Raw genomic sequence first — 12,895 nt, 5'->3', positions numbered from 1 at the left:
ACTGAGTGTGATTATAATGTGTTTCACGCGGAGAAAGTTGTCCATGTGACACTAAGCCAAAACAGGTACAATAAAGTACAGTCCTCACAAAAGAACTGGGAAAATCTGGTGTCCCGGATGAAGGATCTACTGCAGAGAAGAGAAATCTATGCTGGCCATGGTACCAAGGACATGCCCTACCGACTAGCTATAAACCTGATGTGGGGCAGGTCTCGAGTATATGGCCAAAGAGGCATATGGTTGGGGGAGGCAGTAGTCCGCGCAATCTCAACCATAAGAAGTGCAAAACACACGGAAATCTGCCTCATGGTAGAACCCAAGGACCATGAGGGAATAACCCAGGCCTTGACTGAAGCAGGAGAGAGTGAGGAGGATGAGGACAGTGAACCGGCATCGGTACCCCTCAATCCCCCTCCAGACTCTAAGGGGTCGGGAATTGGACCCAGGAAGGAAAAGTCCAATTCCCAGAGCTCCTCCCGAACAACAGAAAGAGGGAGATCATCCACTCCCCGGAAACCAACAGTACAGTTTGAACCAGAAAGGGATGGACTTGCCAAATCCCGGGCTAAGAGTATTCTTAGACGACTAGGCTGTCCCCAGGAGTCAGGGGACGACCCGATAGATAGCGGACCGGAGTATACTGATCCAGATCAGGACTCAGAAGAAGAGGGAGACCGGGATCGGTCAAGCTCCAGAGCCTCCTCAATGTCCTCATCTCGGTCAAGATCAAGGGAGAGAGTTCGGTACCCATGGGGCGAACCTCCTAGGCCTCGGAACAAGAGAGCCAAACCGGTCAAACTGAGACCTATGGGCCCCGGGCCCCCCCTGAAGGGCACCGCCTTCCAGTCACCTTCAGGCTTGACCTGGAGCTCAGGATTGGAGGACGTCTCCGACGAAAGTGAAGGAGAATTGGCAGGAGAAGAAACAGGGGATATTATGCCAGCATATCCCGTGACATGGAGGAAGGCTCGGGCCTTAGCACGGTCACCTGAGGCAGAGAAAGTGTTGTCTCACCCGGGAATAACGGAACCATACAAGCATGCATATTTACATGCTGGCTATGACGTACTGCGTGAACAAGTGTACAAACGGGACAGGGCCATGGCCGAAATAGCCAGGAGAGAAAGACACTGGTTGAACAAAGCCCCGTCCATAAGCCCAATCCGAGCCCTGAGACACAGCACAGAGGAACACCGCCCGGAGGTAAGCCCTCACTCCATACTGGCCCAATCTCCCGGAGACATATACCGACCAAGAGGAAAGAGTTTACATACCGACAGGAGTCTGTATGACAGTGCCCAATATGGAGAAAGCAACAAAGCACAAGAATTATTGAGCAAAACCCAAGTGCTCAAGAAACTGGCCCCAGAAATGAATCATGGGGAGACCCAGGCTGCTTATATCCATAGGATTGCTCAGATTTTCCATGGGTCCCCTCTCTACGATGACCCGGATGCCGCTCGCATTTTGCGACACCTCAAAGGACTGGAGATCCCCGAAGGGGCGTCTATGGCCCAAATGATGGAAATAGAAGTGAGAACCCCCGGTCAAGATCCAGGGGAAAATATGGTGGAGAAACTAATCCCACAGGTGAGAGACGGGAGTGTGTCTCTCACTGTTGCAGCGGAATCAGTCATACGTGGAGGACCTGTGCAAGGATCAGGCTTACTACTTGAAAAATTGTTCATAGGAGTACCAGGGGGTAACCGTCTTGCAGCCAAATGCGCAGCATGGTCCCGAGATCAGTTACGGACGGAATGCATGCTGTATGACCAAGTCAAAATGCTTTCTCAAACCAAATACAATGAAAGGAAAGGGGAGAACCCACGAGAGGAGAAGGCTCAAATTCGGCATCCCAGAGCCCAGCAACAGCCAGCGGCTAACGTTAAACCTACCTACTCAAAAAACGACAAAAGGGGGGGCTCCCAGGAGTTCCCCCCGAGGATAACCAAGGACAAGGAAGGGAAGAAGAATTACATGTACCTACCTCCCGACGAGTGGGCCGCATTAACCCCAGAAAAGCAAGCAGAAAGGAGGGCAACAAGGGAGGAATTCAAATCCCGGAAGGAGAGAGAATAGAATCCTGGCCTCCTGGTGATGTGACAGATGACACTCGAACATGGGAAGAAGACAGAGTGACAGAGAGTCTATTAACCCTCAATATAGATCCCCAGGAGAGGCCCCTACTGAATGCTATTGCACTCAAGACACAGGAGACGGATGGGAAGTTAACGTGTCAAGTGGGAAACGACCAATACCTAGTGGACACCGGAGCGGAAATTTCCCTACATGTAAATACACCCATTACCGGATCCATAGAAGTGGAATTAGGTAATGGGACCAGAGCCCTCATGGGAACAGGGGAGAAGCATGGGATATCAGGAGTGGTAGGACCACCTAATTCGGAACCCCTGTTATCCCCAAAAGACTTGATACTACTGTACGAAAAGGAAAAATTCATACCCAAGGGTGACCCGCAAAGGACACAGCACGGAGTCCGTGTCAAATATATGAAGCCAGTGGACATACGGGGCGAAATGGAAAAGGTAGTGGAAGAGTCCGAAAGCCACGAGAAAATCCTCATACGAGAAATACTCAAGAGAGGCTTATATGCTGCCCACAAGAACGACGTGGGAAGGGTGGACCCCAAGTATACACACACTATAAAGGGGACCATACCACCGAGACAAGCACAGCACAGGGTGGACCCGAGGTGCAAAAAGGAGCTGACAGAAACCATCGCGGAATTGGAAGAAATGGGCGTGTTGACTATGTTGGACTCTGCTCTAACAAATACCCCTGTAATGGGAGTCCCCAAACCTGATGGGTCATGGAGATTAGTGCACAACTTAATTGCCCTGAATGCTAGAACATGCTCAGATACCAGGACAATGATAAACATAGCACAGACAACCAGGAATCTGCCCAACAAACGTTGGAAGTCTAGCATTGACCTGGCTAATGGATTCTGGTCAGTACCTATCGACCCCCTATCCACCCAAAAGACGGCGTTCACCTGGAACGGGCTGTCCTATGGATGGACAGTTTTACCACAGGGGTATAAAAACTCCCCGAATGTGTTCCAAGGAGTCATAGAGGACATCCTGAGAGGCCTGGACGTCACCATATACATCGACGACGTGTATTGGACCAATGACTCGGAACAAGAACACTTGGAACTACTGGACCAGGTAGTGACCCGCCTCTCCAGGGCCGGGTTAAAGATAGGCCTCAAGAAGTGCGAGATCGCGAAACATACCCTGAGGTATCTGGGTTTCAACATAACGGACACCGGAAAGTCAGTCAGCAGGGAATACCTGGATCAGGTAGCGGCCATTGAGAAGCCTGTGTCCCTGAGTCAGCTGGACTCTGCCATGGGAAAATGCGGCCACATTATGACCCATGTGCCTGGCTATGCGACAAAAGCATCCCCGCTCCACAAACTGAAAGGCAAAGCTCTCGAGGGAAAAAACCCTAGGAATAGGAACATCCCCATAGAGGAAGTGGAGCCAGGCTGGACGGTGTTCAAAACCCATGTGCTGGAAAACTGCAAAGATCTGGAAAAAAGAGACCCCACCAAACATCTAGAAGTATTCCCACAAGTGGAGGGTACGCAAGGGATAACTCTGAAATGTCAGAATAGAAAGGGGAAGACCCCTTGTCTACTTTTATCCATGCAGTTCACCAATACGGAGGAGCGGTATACAGAAGAAGAACGAATCCTATGTGGAGTATTTAGATTCTGGAATGCCCTGAAGGACTTGGCTCAAGACAAAGATATAATAGTAACCACCGAATTTCCTGCCCTGCAGAGTGCCTCGAAGGGAACTATTACAGGCTCGAGGGCCATGACCTCACGATGGGGACATTGGTCAATGATGTTAACAGATCCTAAAATGAGATTTATCACAACAGGAACCAAGTGTCCCCTAGAAACGAAAACCAAGCTCACCGAGCCTGAGGCCGAACCCAACTGGGTACTCTACACAGACGGAAGTCAGCACAAACAGGACGGAACAAAGGCCAAGTGGGCCTATGTTCTAAAACACAACAATGAGAACATCAAAACAGCGAGTGGCTGGACCGAGGGATCAGCCCAAACGGCAGAGGTAACAGCTATACTGGAGGGCATAATAATGGCCAAAGGGAAGCACATACCGAAACTACTTATTGTAACCGATAGCCAATACTGTTACAACGGAGGAACAGAGAACCTGGAGTACTGGAAAGCGAAAGGATATGAAACCAGCACAGGCAGACCAATGGCCCATGGTGACCTCTGGGCCCTCATAGTGGAACAATTCCGAGGCATGAAAATAGCTTGGAAATGGCTAAAAAGCCATACGGAGGAAACCGGGGTCCACTACCAGGGAAACAAAGAAGTCGACACCCTGGCCCAAAACCGCCCTGAGGTCAGCGGGCTAAAACTCAAAAGACTGGCCTTAGTCACGCCCACTGCCTGGGAAGACAACGGCACGGTGAGAGTACCGGAGGACGAGGCTACTCACATGATCCGACTGGTACATGATAACCTTGGACATGTTGGAAGTAAGAGGATGTTGGTATACCTAAGAACCAACCACATTCACATACCTAAAGCGAAACAAAGAGCGATAACAATCCGGAAGGCCTGTGAACAATGTGCGCTGGTGAGAGGGACGAAACCTGAGCCTGTGCCACTGGGACAAATAGCAGTATCGGAAGCAGGGCTGCATTTTTCCGCCGACGTGTTTGGACCCATGTCGGAGGGGACGAAAAAAAAACACAGGCAGGGACTGGTGATAGTGGACAATGGGCCAGGTAGACTCAGAATGTACCCTATCCCCACTCCGACGGCTGCAGTAATATGCAACTGCATATCACAGTTCCTAAGGGAAGAGCCAAGGGCTACATCGCTCAGGATGGATAATGCCACCTACTTCACTCACGGAACAGTGAAGACACTACTGGAGGAGGCGGGTGTAATGGCCCAATACTCGGTGCCCTACCAGCCCAATACGAACGGAGTGGCCGAGAGGGCTGTGCGCTCTATAAAAGAGCAGATAATCAAGGAGGATATGTTGCGATCCTGGGATGAACCAATCTCTCTCCTTAGGATACACCAAGCTGTGAACTTGGGAAGAGAGGATAAGAGATGTGTTTCAGAAGATAACACGGCTGTCTCTTCTCCCTTCTCCTTAGGTGAAGCCGTGTGGGTGCTCCGAAAACCCCTGGCAGGAAATCCCAGCAAGAAGTGTGAAAGCAAAGATACCATCGTTGAAATACTTAGTCCCAGGCGATTTAGATTACAGAACCTAGGTATAGTGCACGTAAATCAAGTCCGCAAGACCGGGTGAAGAAAGGGAAAGATGGCTGGAATCTCAAGCTCTACGCCACAGAAAACGGGAAGCAAGATGGCCCAAAGGGGTGTACCGGGACTTAGAGAATCCATGCCTTTCGCCTTGGAGTGCGCCAGGCACAAAATATTGATCTGTATGGCGCCAGGATTGTCCCCTTTGAACGGGGACACTGGAAACATACGAGGCGCCAGCGTTTTTATGGGTGTGGCTGATGGAGCAGTTAAGGCGGCGAAAAAGGGGTATCTGTCGGATAACAGATCACTAATACGTCACCCCGACACCCCGGAAGCAGAACCTGTGGAGGGACCAGGAGGAAGTATAATCAGATGGACGAAATGGGGACACAACCTGGATAAATGCACCTTGTGCCTCGTCCAGGTGACTAACCTACTATGGCAAGGACCATCACGGAATCGTCCAGAACAGGTCCCCACGGATCACAAACCTCTATATCGCCCAGGCGATGATACCTACACCTTTGGGCCAAAAGAGGGCCCGAGGGGATGCAGAATAATTGTCTGCCAAGCATGTTATGTGGAATATGGACCCCGTATAGTACTGGCAGCGTACCCTCCTATGACCCCACAGTTAGCATCCAAGTGCGGGTGCTCATGGCTGGGTTATGCTCTAGCCAAATGCCAAGACCATACGGAAGTGAAACTAGGGTCAGGAATATACCTGACAAAGGGCAGTGGATACCTGCAAGATGGGGATGCTCCAGTCCGCAAAGGGGCCGCGGGTCGAGGAGGTATAGCCTTCAAGGGCAGCACGGAAAACCTGGCCAGCCTGATGGAAACCTATCTTGAGAAAACCATAAACACCTGTTTCCCCAGGGCAATGCCTTCAAGGGGGGATAAGATGTTCCTGGTGAAAGGACCAGACACATTCTGGGTGAAGGATACAGAGGAGAGGTCAAGACTGTTCACCAAGGGACAGGAGGTCATGACCAATGATAGACTAAAAGGAAATGACCTTCTACTGGATGTAGCCAGCCTGGTGCGCATGATGTTGGCTAAAAGGGCTGTGCTACTAACCTCGGGACTGATCTCCTTGCCCTTCCCCAGCTCTGGACACAGACACGGTGGTGAATTCGATTGGTTGACGACTATAAGTGGAGAGCTCAGAGAAGGGTTCCGTGAAACCCTATCACTAGAACTACTGGTGAGGGACGGGCCTGGAGTAACTAAAACGGGCACGAAAGGGAAGTCTATATCCCCAGGAGATACAGAGAGACCCGTGAATGGAAAAGAATACCAATGGGTGATACTCTCTGTCACGCTGAGTGTGGGGCATATGCCACATCCTATCAGAGGCCTCTCTGTGGAGATTGCCCCGGGGAAAGACACTCCTGTGATCGGAAGCATTAGGAAGGGGTCCATGATCAAACCAAAGAGGGTACACTACCCCGACGGCATGGGACCAGGCTCGAGGGCGGCCAGTATATGGGATCGCATCAGGCGAAGATCAGAAGCCTTGACCAAGTAGTACATGCTCGATGCGCACAGGCGATAACCGTCTCACCTTTTCTTCTCAGGCAGCGAAGGAAAGGCGAGAGGGAGGAATATGGCCTACCTGAAGAACCCCACAAACACCTATAACCTGGTAGCCCCGGAGTACAGGGAACAACCCATACCCATGCGCAGTGGGCCTAGTCCCGAAGACACACTGGGGCCCAGTACCCAGACATCAGAATATTGGGCACCACCCAACCCAAAATACCATGACCTGCCAGTCATAAGCAGACAACCAACGCATATGGGCAGGGACTATATATATGAGCACATGACCTGTCTAAACAAAGGGGCATATGCGGTGCCCAGCCCAAATGATGAATCCGCTCGAAGAGAGATCATGACCTGCTTGACAATGGATATAGATCGGGAATGGGAGCAGTCAGATTCTGACAATGAATCCGAGAACAGGGCCGCTCCCAACATAGAAGAGATATCGCCAAGCCTGGCGACTCAACCCAAGAAAGGCTGTGGCAAGTAAATGGATAATCAGAGTGACTCTGGTAGTACTTGTCATCACACTAACCCTGGGATTAATAAGGGCAATTGATTATCCCAGGACTCGTACTGAATGGGAGTTTGAAGAACCAACGGTTAAGGACCATAGAGGAATACCAGTGACCCACTATAGGATGGTCACTCAGGTCCCGTGTGAACCAAGAAACGCATCAGAGAGATGGGAGGCCTGGTCGGACTATATATCTACCTCTTTTAGTGACACAGGTCAGGCCAAGGAACAATTCCCTGACTGCTCACTGCCTGATCCGGAACCACAATGCTGGTTACTAAACCCAGAGGAGGGATGTAATCCATACATGACATGGAAAGATTTGGCCGCTCAGAGGGACGAGATATGCCTCGGTGCGGCAGGAGCGGAGGTGACAGCAGTATACCCTTCTAGCCCCAGAGGCGAAATCTCAACCAAATTGAAACTAGCCAAGGGAGAGGCACGGATATACCCCTGCATCAGGGTCAGAGCACACTCCAGGTATCAGGGTGACCCGGAGTGGGGGCCTTGGGAGGAATTATCTAACTGTTCTACTACCAGACTGAATGGGACCCGAGCAGTAGAAGTGACCCCGGGCAGGAAACCCAGTGATGACACAGGAGAATCTACCTTGACCAAGGTGACCCTGTATACAAAATGGCCCCCGGCATGGGAACGAGAGGTTGAGGCCTTTTTTGGGTTCTTGACCCCCAGACAAGACACTCAGCCGGAGGCTCAGGTCCAGGAACGGCCTGAACAGGATATACCTCTCACAGCTACTGACCAAGCAGGAGGATGTCCTTTTCAGACTACCGCTACATGGTTCAAATGGACTGTGGCGGTAACCAACCCAGGACGGGTAAAAATCAAACCATACCCACCTACACTTCCATGGGTGCGCGGTCTCCCCCTGGCGGGGGGGAGGACCTTATGGTACACAGACGTCCCAACCTTGACCCCGAGCCAGGTGGAGAAACTCGAGGGAAAGTGGGGCACGCAAATACTAGACTCTCTCCTCGATTGCCTATCTGATAACCTGGCAAAAACTGACGAGGTATGGAGGGGTCTTACCACCATTGAAGTGGGAAAAAGAATGATGAGAGAAGCGGGTGAATTAGTCCCTATATGCCGAGAAGCACGGAATATGGGGGTCCCACGCCCATACTCGAATGGAACTCTGGGCCAGGAAGCCACCTGTCGTGTGAATTTCAGGAATTATTTGAGGAGGTATAGAGTATACCCAGAACCCTCAAAATTCGACAGATACCATAGCAGGTGGGCAAAACGGCCCCTCAATGAATGGAAGGCCTATGCAGGAATAGGCCTCACGGATGAGGAGGTCAACCTGGTGGCGGCATGCTGGCAGAAGGAGCCAGATACGGAAGAGACCAAGTTGACCCTGTTCATCCACCAACAGTTAGCTGCTCAGGTTTTGGGGTTCCAACTAAATGTGGGTAGGCATATAGACCCAAATTCCAGCACCCCATACCCCGGAGCATTGGTAGTGGCGGTGGGGAGCAATAACAAAGATCCCCCAAAAGAAAGCAAACCTAATCCAAACCTCAATCCCGATGGATCAGAAAAAGAGGATATATTGGAGTGGGTACACGATTGGAAGGAAAAGGATCCACAGCTACCATTCACTATGGTAAACATTAAAGAGAGACAATTAGGCGAAATCCTACTACCCCCACCTCTTATTCTCACTAGAAAGACCTCTAGTGGCTACATAATGAGGTGGGGTCTGGAACCAAGCTTCAGAGCGACGGGGGCCCAGCTCGGGGCCTACCCCGGAACAACTTATGGTAAATGGGGGAAACAGTATTGTACGCAGAATGATCAGAGTCTGTGTACAGAGAAGGATACTTATCCGCACCTACATGTGGAGGAAGCTACCTCAGCTATGGTGGACCTAGCTTCTACTAGGACCCTGACTAGGGGGAGATCCCGGGATGGGATTAACAGTACGTGGATCCATTGGGGCACTCTCCCTCTGGCTAAGGCTCAGGAGATAGGATGCGACCCTCGAAGAATGGTAGAAAGGTACTACATTGTGCGTAACCCTCCGCCGCAAGAACATGCATGGAGGAACATGCACTGGTTTGACTCTCCAACCTCACGGGACACCAGTGACCTAATGAGATGGAGGGCAGTTTCGGGGGAGGGTGGAACACTGTATTATGACTCAAAATTCCCCCGGCAGGTGAGCATCCCCTTGATAGTGGCTAACTGCTACCGCTCTTCTCCCACTGCGCGATGGGGAGCTAGACAGAATGAAGCCACATGGCAGGCAAAAACTTCAAAATGCGGACCCCTAGCAACGCTGTTTGAACACACCCTGGATAGAGGATTCCCCTACTATTGGCCACCGGAGGCATACCTGTTGAACCGATGGAATTTCATCAATACCCAGTACTGCAATAACAGACGGGGAAACAATCAACATCTGTTTAACACCTGTACGGGATGCAACAAGGCCCTGTTTGACTTTGTATCCCCATGGAAACCCATATCTGATTATTTGGAAACGGGAGGAGGGCTGGGTCCGGGGTTTGGCTGGACAACAAGAGGATTCTACCTGGATGGTGTTTTTCCCATTTCGCATGCTAACAACATGACAAACGGGTCCTGTTCACAGGATCGGGCACCGCATGTGGACGAATGGAGCAGGAGGAGAGACATAACTCAATTTGCGATAGTACTCGGTACCATTATCGGGCGTGCAGCTGAAGATATAGGGGGGGCCGTGGCAGATGGAGTGGGTGATGTTTGGAATTTTGCCACTTCCATGGTACAGACAGCCAGGGCGGTGATGATGGGGATTGTGAGATGGGCCCTCCCCTGCCTTGTGATAATAGGGGTCATTATTACAATAAATCTACTACGTCGTATGGGCCTCCTCTCCCGGTCAGGGAGGGCCGTAAATTATGCAAAAAAGAGAATTTGGCCTTCAACTATGACGGAGCCTCTTCTGAAATTAAGATAAAAAAGGACCAGTGTTGTCTCTCTCACACACTAGTCAGAGACGCTGGAACGAACAGACACCACCGGAGAATGGCGGTTAAGGGATATACCATCTCAGACGAACTTATGTTACATGGTGATAGCGTATTGAGTATTTTGGATCATGACCCCCTTGATATATTGAGAGCGGCCCTCGTGTCATCATCACCAAGTCTGGTTTCACCAAAAATGCCTGACCAGGGCCAGACAGCAACTGCGATGACAACACCGGAGGATAAATTGCCTCTGGGCCTAGGAGTAACCTGGATGAAGAAAATAACGCTCCAGAGAGGAAAATGGGACGCTATAGATGACGGCCAACGATCTCAGTTATATGCAGGAACTGGCAGAATGATGACAAATGAAGAACTTAAGTCCCCTGCCAGTTGGCCTGACATAGTGGGAATAAAACCCGGGAGAAGACCTTATTCTGACCCTTTCACCAGGATGCAGTACGAGGACTTCTTCTGCTTGGACGCTGCGTCAGAAGAGAGATCCAGTGTCGCCCATGTTCTGGTGGGAGGTAACTGGGCCGGTATCCTCCCGGCCTGGGTGAAGATCTACATGGTTACCCGAGAGGGTGACACAAATTTCGGCAAGACATGGGCGACCGTCAAGAGCTGGGGAAACAGCTGCGAATATTATAGAATTGATTTGGTCTTTTACCCTAAGATGAGCACGTCTAACATCAAAGTTCAATCTGGAATCCGTTATGCGCGGAGGGATCCGAAGATTTATCCTGTCCTGCCCTCCACCGAGCACAGTAGTGTGGTCGGTCAAGAAGTCAGGGGAGGTGAAAAAGGTCAAGGCCTGCCAGACCCAAGATCCCTGGCCTCTCGATCCGGGGGGTCAAGACAAGAAGTCCCCGGTACAAGTACATCGCCACCATCTACCAGAGGCTGGGCGGACTACGAGAGGCCGAAGAAAGCACGAAAGTCATCAAAATCACCTTACCAATGACATAAAAATGTTGGTAGAAATATAATCAAAAAAGAAGCAAGAGCCCTGTTCTCTGAGAAAGAACAGTGATTACTATTTTTAAAAAGCAAAAGCCCTGTTCTCTAAAGAAGAACAGTGATTTCTATTTTGAATTTTTTTGTTGTTGTTTATGTAACAATATAGCCCTATTTACCTATTTTTCACATGTAATCATATGCTTCATTTTTTCAATTATTCAATTGACGATGGACAAAGACCTCACAGGATGGCAGAGTGGGTGTAAAGTGTCACAAAACAAATGACACATTTTGAAATAGACATCCTGAGTCGTTCCAATACAGCCCTATATACCTATTTTTCACATGTAATCATATGCTTTATTTTTCAATTATTCAATTAACGATGGACAAAGACCTCACAGGATGGCAGAGTGGGTGTGAAGTGTCACAAAACAAGCGACACTTTTGGACAATGACATCCTGAGTCGTTCCTATGTGACCAGTATAATCTTTAAACTGAACTCTGGAGGATAGCTGGCTCTACTTATAAAAAATGGAAATGAGCCTTTAATATCTGCAGACAAGGTGCCTGGTGTCTGTGAAAAGGGAGGAACCCTGGGGAATGTGGGCCTCTGGAGAGGGGAGAGAGAGCTGTAAGAGCTTAACCCTTTCAGACGGGAAGGGTTGCTGGTTGAAAAACAGAGTCTTGAATCTATAGAGGGAGATCTTAAAAAAGGAAACTATATAACAAATTAAATGTTTGATGTGTACAGTAAACGTTTTCAAAATGGCATGCTTATAAATTGAGTGTCAGTAGAGAATAATACTAACAGAATAATGTGTAAAAACTGTTTGTCTGGAGGGATCCTTAAGAGATACTGGAGAGGCCTCGTACATGGTACGAAATCACGTGGTCACCACAGACAAAGCCGGGAAAAGGAAAAAGGGACTTTCTGTTACTTAAAAAAAACCACTAGATAACTAACAGTAATACAAAGAAGGAGGAGTTCATAACGAATTATGTACTGTATGTCTGTTTGCTAAAACTAAATGATGATCCTGTGACATCACTGTGTTTAAACCAATCAGGAATATGGTATAATGTCAAATAAAAGAGACTGTTGCGGAGGCAAGAGCCAGACTTTTTTGAGAGATTTTGAGGAGATGACTGAAACCTGATATATAGTAAGCTGAAAAACCTGTGTACTTTTATAAATGAAACTGAACCCTTAAATATAATTTTCTACTGTTAAAAAATAAAAACAATCTTCTTTTGGAAACCACGTTCTGCTTCTATTTTTCCCAAAAAGACGGGTAAGGATGGAGATGTATTTTTGCATTGTAACTTTACCAGTAATAATAATAATAATAATAATAATAATGATAATGTGCCTGAATGTGCCTGTATTGTGCCTAATATATGATATAAAAAAGAACTTTTTCCCCAGACGGAGGAGGAGGAGAAGGTATATCATTGTGAGTAAGGAGAAAGGTGGGTTCGGCAAGCCTGGTTTTATCAAGTAATGCCATACAGTAAACTCAACGGCGAACAGAGTAAATTAAGGACTAAAGGTGGATTCTGATAAACCTGGTTTTATCAAGTAATGCCATATAGTG

The 12,895-nt window shown here is 49.1% G+C and overlaps 1 protein-coding gene across 1 annotated transcript in view; it reads right to left on the bottom strand.

The window, feature by feature from the left end:
- The window catches only part of LOC311246894 (polycystin-1-like protein 2), a gene marked incomplete at its 5' end in the record, with an annotated part of 86,235 nt that overhangs the window by 37,611 nt on the left and 35,729 nt on the right, over positions 1–12,895 (bottom strand). The window lies entirely within an intron of this gene.

This window comes from Notolepis coatsorum, assembly GCF_963971535.1.
Source record: "Notolepis coatsorum genome assembly, chromosome: 20".
Taxonomy (NCBI): domain Eukaryota; kingdom Metazoa; phylum Chordata; class Actinopteri; order Aulopiformes; family Paralepididae; genus Notolepis; species Notolepis coatsorum.
The sequence above is the reverse complement of the archived record's forward strand: the minus strand, read 5'-3'. Positions and strand labels throughout refer to the sequence as shown.